At 45.2% G+C, this 5,684-nt stretch overlaps 1 long non-coding RNA gene across 1 annotated transcript; it reads right to left on the bottom strand.

Annotated features, from left to right (window-relative positions):
- Positions 1-1,645: 1,645 nt before the first annotated feature.
- LOC120439723 lies at positions 1,646-2,208 on the bottom strand. Its single transcript, XR_005612700.1, has 3 exons — positions 2,101-2,208; positions 1,824-2,021; positions 1,646-1,743 (listed from the first exon to the last, which is right to left on the bottom strand). It is a non-coding gene; the product is annotated as an uncharacterized LOC120439723 (long non-coding RNA).
- Between the last annotated feature and the right edge of the window lie 3,476 nt (positions 2,209-5,684).

Here is a 5,684-nt window from a genome sequence, read left to right as displayed (position 1 = left end):
GTTCCTGAAGGCTCTGGACGTTGTAGGGCTGTCCTGGTTGACACGCCTCTACAATGTTGCGTGGAGATCAGGGGCAGTACCCTGGACTGGCAGACCGGTGGTGGTCCCCATCTTTAAGAAGGGAGACCGGAGGGTGTGTTCCAACTATAGGGGGATCACACTCCTCAGCCTCCCCGGGAAAGTCTATGCCAGGGTGCTGGAAAGGAGAGTTCGTCCGTTAGTCGAACCTCGGATACAGGAGGAACAATGCGGTTTTCGTCCTGGTCGCGGAACACTGGACCAGCTCTTTATCCTCTCGAGGATACTTGAGGGTGCATGGGAGTTTGCCCAACCAGTCTACATGTGTTTTGTGGACTTGGAGAAGGCATTCGACCGTGTCCCTCGGGTGTCCTGTGGGAGGTGTTGCGGGAGTATGGGGTGTCTGGCCCACTGTTACGGGCCATTCGATCCCTATACAACCGCTATGCGAGAGTTTGGTTCGCATTGCCGGCAATAAGTCGGACTTGTTTCCGGTGGGTGATGGGCTCCGCCAGGGCTGCCCTTTGTCACCGATTCTGTTCATAATTTTATGGACAGGATTTCTAGGCGCAGCCAAGTGGCGGAGGGCTTTCACTTCGGTGGCCTCAGAATCTCATCTCTGCTTTTTATGGATGATGTGGTTCTGATGGCTTCATCGGTGGGGGGCCTCCAGCTCGCACTGGAACGGTTCGCAGCCGAGTGTGAAGCAGCGGGAATGAGGATCAGCACCTCCAAATCTGAGGCCATGGTTCTCAGCCGGAAAAGGGTGGAGTGCCCACTCCGGGTCGGGATGAGTTCCTGCCCCAAGTGGAGGAGTTCAAGTATCTCGGGGTCTTGTTCGCGAGTGATGGGAGAAGGGAGCCGGAGATCGACAGACGGATTGGTGCTGCGGCTGCAGTGATGCGGACGCTGCACCGGTCCGTCGTGGTGAAGAGGGAGCTGAGTGTAAAAGCGAAGCTCTCAATTTACCGGTCGATCTACGTCCCGACCCTCACCTATGGCCACGAGCTGTGGGTAGTGACCGAAAGAACGAGATCGCGGGTACAAGCGGCAGAAATGAGCTTCCTCCGAAGGGTGGCTGGCCCTCCCTTAGAGATAGGGTGAGAAGTTCGGCCATCCGGGAGGGGCTCAGAGTAGAGCCGCTGCTCCTCCACATCGAAAGGAGCCAGTTGAGGTGGTTCGGGCATCTGACAAGGATGCCCCTGGGCGCCTCCTGGGTGAGGTGTTCGGGCATGTCCCACCGGGAGGAGGCCCAGGGCAGACCCAGGACGCGCTGGAGAGATTATATCTCTCGGCTGGCCTGGGAACGCCTTGGTGTTCCCCCGGATGAGCTGGAGGAGGTGGCTGGGGAGAGGGAGGTCTGGGCTTCTCTGCTTAGGCTGCTGCCCCCGCGACCCGACTTCGGATAAAGCGGATGAGGATGGATGGATGGATGGATGTATATAAATAAGAAAAGTATTTTTCTTGCTATGACAGTGATAAACAGACTCAATTGCAGATACAAACGGAGGCACTGGTAAACGTGATTACAAGACTTTATTTACAAACAGAGAATTACAACTATCATGCTACGTGAGCTATGAAACATATGTGAGATTCTAAGGAGTAGCAAACATGAAGTGTACAATAAACGTGGAGTACTAGGAAACTATATACACATGAAAGTCTGTGGCGTGGGGAAAAGGGGAGTCAGGCCGGGGAACGAAACCAGGAGCCTTTGAGTCACTGTAACGAGAGGAGACAGGGTTCAGAAGATGTTCCGGTGCAGGTCACGAGAGAGCAAACATGGGCAAATACTGTCTTACTTATTGCAGGTGAAGGACTGGCATGAGAGGGGTAAGTGGAGCGAGTGCAGCGGTGATGGTTCCAGCCAGTGATGATCCGTGGTATTCAGTAACTGTGGCAGGGAGGCAGGCAGGTAGGAGAAGTGAGCATGAGCTCTTCCGTTAAACCAAATGAAGATGAGTACTGTCAGAGTCAGAGCGTGGAGATCGGATGGAGGACTGCAAGCAGAGAAACACTTGGTAAGCAGAAAATATCGCTGTAAACAATGTCACGAGAACTGTGACAGCATACACTAACAGAGGTTAGCTGAAGATCTGGCGAAGCGCTGGTCTTAAGTACCGGTAGCTTAATTGCTAACAGGTTCAGATTGCACGCTGGAATGCGGTGACTCCACCCAGAGGTGGAACCACCGGCTCTATGGGGAAAAAACCCTGCACTCCCCCAGACCATGACTGACCTGCCATAGCCTTACCCATAATCATGGTTGTTTCTAATCTTTTACACTAAAGGTAATTTTCCACATTATGTATCAAGTTTACATTGAGCAGATTTATAGATGGGAGGGATCAACTCAACGATGAAGAGCTTAATAGGTTTCAATTAGAGAATATATCTAAGCAAACCTAAATGCACAATAAATAAAGATCCATGAGAGTAGGCGTAAGAAAACGATCAGTAGTTCACAAATATAAATTCCAAGCTATAAGAGTTACAGTTAAAAAAATAAGTAAGGGTTACATTTAGTTGGGCTACTTTTAGACATGTTAGGAACAAATTAACGGCTGATGTCTCAAAGATGGATGTCAGCGCCGTGACACACACTGGTTCTTATACGCTGCATTTTGAAGCCTTATTGATCAATGATTTTTCACTTATATAGATGGTCATGGTACAGACTCCGTGTTTATGTTTTATGTTATACTTATCGTTTTAGTTAGTTTCTGGTCATTTGTTCATTATTTATAGTGTGCCTCCATTGTGTTCCTCCGTGTCATCTTTGTCTCCACGTTCATGTATTTCCTGTTTTACTTTGGAGAGTCTCATGTTCAGTGTTTTGAGTTTTGCTTTCGCATTATCTCGTCTCGTCTGATTAGTCTCAGCTGTGTTCCCTGCCTGTCTGCAGTTTCCTCCTTTCCCTGTGTGCGTGTGTGTATATAGCATGTGCTTCCCTCTGTTCTTTATCGGATCGTCTGCGTTACCGCTGCTTGTCATCCTACATGTTTCATGTCTCATGCTCCTCATTCCCGGTTTCAGGTTTTAGTTGTGTTTTCTTTGCTCCTCATGTTCGTTTGTGTAGCTTCACCCAGTTTAGGTTTTGTTAATGTTTTCAGTTCATCCCTTCGTTGGTTGCTTTGAGGAGTTTTTTGTACAGCCACCCAAAATAAAGGCTCACTTTCACTTTAACATCATCCTGCATCACCGTGTCTGCATTTGGGTCCCATCTCTCTCCACTCTCAGAAATTCAAGCACAAACCTCGGTTATGGTTTGTAATTCACCACAAGACATAGTATTAGTCCAATAATCCATTAAAATGCTCCAGAAGACTTCAGCAGCTCACACAGAGATTTGAAGAGGTCAGAGTTGTTATGAGAGGTGAAACTATCTATAGAGGCCAAAACTGTTTGTCCCAGACTATAAATAAGATTTATTATGTAGTATGTATTGTTGTAAATTTGTGCCTGTTGAGTCTTTAAGAGAGTATGGCGATCAACTCCCTTTTGGAGTCACCCTAAAGTGGCCATTAGAGGAACTGTGGATTTTGTGGAATAGCGTCACTCAGCTAAAGCTGTTTAGCTCCTTAAACTAAATTTCTGTGTTTCTGTAATTTTGTTAATTTGTTTGTGTTCTTCTGTAACTTTTTATGAGTAATTTTTAGTGTTTATGTAATATGTTATACTGTATATCTTTTTTGTATTCAAATGCTTCTGGTGCTTATTTATGCATAGATGTTTCTGCATCTTTGCTTTTATGCCTCTGTCCCTAAAAACCATGAACTTGCAGGGATGTACACTCCAAATCAGACAAATTCAAATGACTGGACATACGTGCTGAGCTACAAGTGTCTTCTAAATAAGATAAACACCAAATTAGTGGATGGGGAACAATTTGAGCTCATCAAAAAAGTGGTTTGGTGATCTCCAACTTACCTGTCACACTGTTAAAACTGAAACTGAGATAAATACTGATAAGATTCAGTCGTCACAGAAAACTTTATATATAACTGTTTTTAAAGTCTGCGTATTGACCTTTATGTTTAAAATGAATGGGGAACCCTTTCAAGTTCAGGTAAACTCCCCTGTGTGTGTTTCTTGTGATGTTTTTTACTCAATCTGCTCATGGTAAAGGTCACAGATGTTAAAACGTTGTGACTGTTTAGAGATCAAGGAAATATATTTATGGTCATGGTCAAGTGGTGATTCATACCTTAATGGAAACGAATAAACCTGAATGCATAAAAAAATCAGTCAACAATCAGTTGTTGTTTAACTGAGAATATAAATTTTCACATTTAAGATGCAGCAACAACAGCACCAATACTCTGGCTCCTTCTTTCAAGGACAAAAATCAACGAGCCCACAAGAGCGACAGTTTGGTTTTGAAACATCCACAATCATCTTGACCTGGTTTGCTATCTGTGAAAGAAATGAAACGCTGCACAAATTAAAGTAAATGATTCAGCACAGACATAATTGAGGAGTTGTTTGGGGGCATTCAGCTTTCCTCTGGAAATGAGTGTTTTTTAGCCTCTGACAGAGGAGCAGATGAATAGTTATTGTGAGGAGGAGTCGATGAAAACCAGAGAGGACAAAAGTTTATTTCTGTCCAAATACAGCGCAGCCTTCAGTCAGTGAATGTAAGTTAAAAAAGCATTTACATGTGGCTCATCATCTTTTAAGAAGCCGGTGAATGAAAGGCAGTGAGTCATCACGCTGCTTTTGATGATGGATGCATTTGTCACAAAGGCACATGGATTGTTTCTCAGCTGACCTTGAACACTAAATGACCACATTTGTGATCAGAAGAAGAAGAGAAACTGCTCTGTGAAGAAGAAATAATATTTTGACTTAAATGTCAGCGAGGGGAGCCATAAGAATGCTTTTTAAATGGCAAGCAGGTCACGGTCCCTAACCTCTGATACTACTCCAAGGCAGCTGGAGATGCAGCACAGTAACTACATACATTATATGATAGTGCTATCATTCCCTCCACTCTCCCTTGTCATGCCTAGAAACTGGTTCTTGTAGAGAGCTGGTTCCCAGCAATGTTCCCTCTAAGCTGCGTGCGTGCGCAATTGCGCACTGCTGGCACGGTCTCTGCGCACAGAAAATCTGCGTTGCGCACAAAAAAAATCTAACCTGAATTAACAATTCTGTTTTGCAGTGTGAGTCAGTAAGTGGCTGGCTGCTCCAGTATGGGATTAGAACGATGCCACATTATCCCATAGTCCAGCCAATGATGCGATTCATATTCGTATATCAACATCGTTGACAGGCTATGACAGCGTCCTTATGTGCCGACACCGGTGTTTTAGCTAGCAAAGCGGCGTGGCTAATGTGGAGTGAAGCCACGTTAATGACAACGTGTCCAACCATCAGAGATGTGAGCAGGACAGACGGAACAATTGACGGGAAATGTGTGGACTATATACCAGTTTTTAAATTGTGTTGATAGGCCACGTAAAACCAGAGTTATGATAAAAATATATGCAGTGTTTGTTTGTTTTTCCTGAATACTGTCGCTGTTTATATTTACTGCGGGAAGAAACGGTAAAAACTGTGTTTTATAAGGAAAACGCCCGAAATCACTCTCCGCCTGTGAGCAAAACCAAAACCAAAAGAAACCCCACCCTTTCCTATTGGTGGAAAAATGTACCATGTCG

This window comes from Oreochromis aureus, linkage group 4 (genome assembly GCF_013358895.1).
Source record: "Oreochromis aureus strain Israel breed Guangdong linkage group 4, ZZ_aureus, whole genome shotgun sequence".
Taxonomy (NCBI): Eukaryota; Metazoa; Chordata; class Actinopteri; order Cichliformes; family Cichlidae; genus Oreochromis; species Oreochromis aureus.
This window is presented reverse-complemented; position numbering and strand designations above follow the sequence as displayed.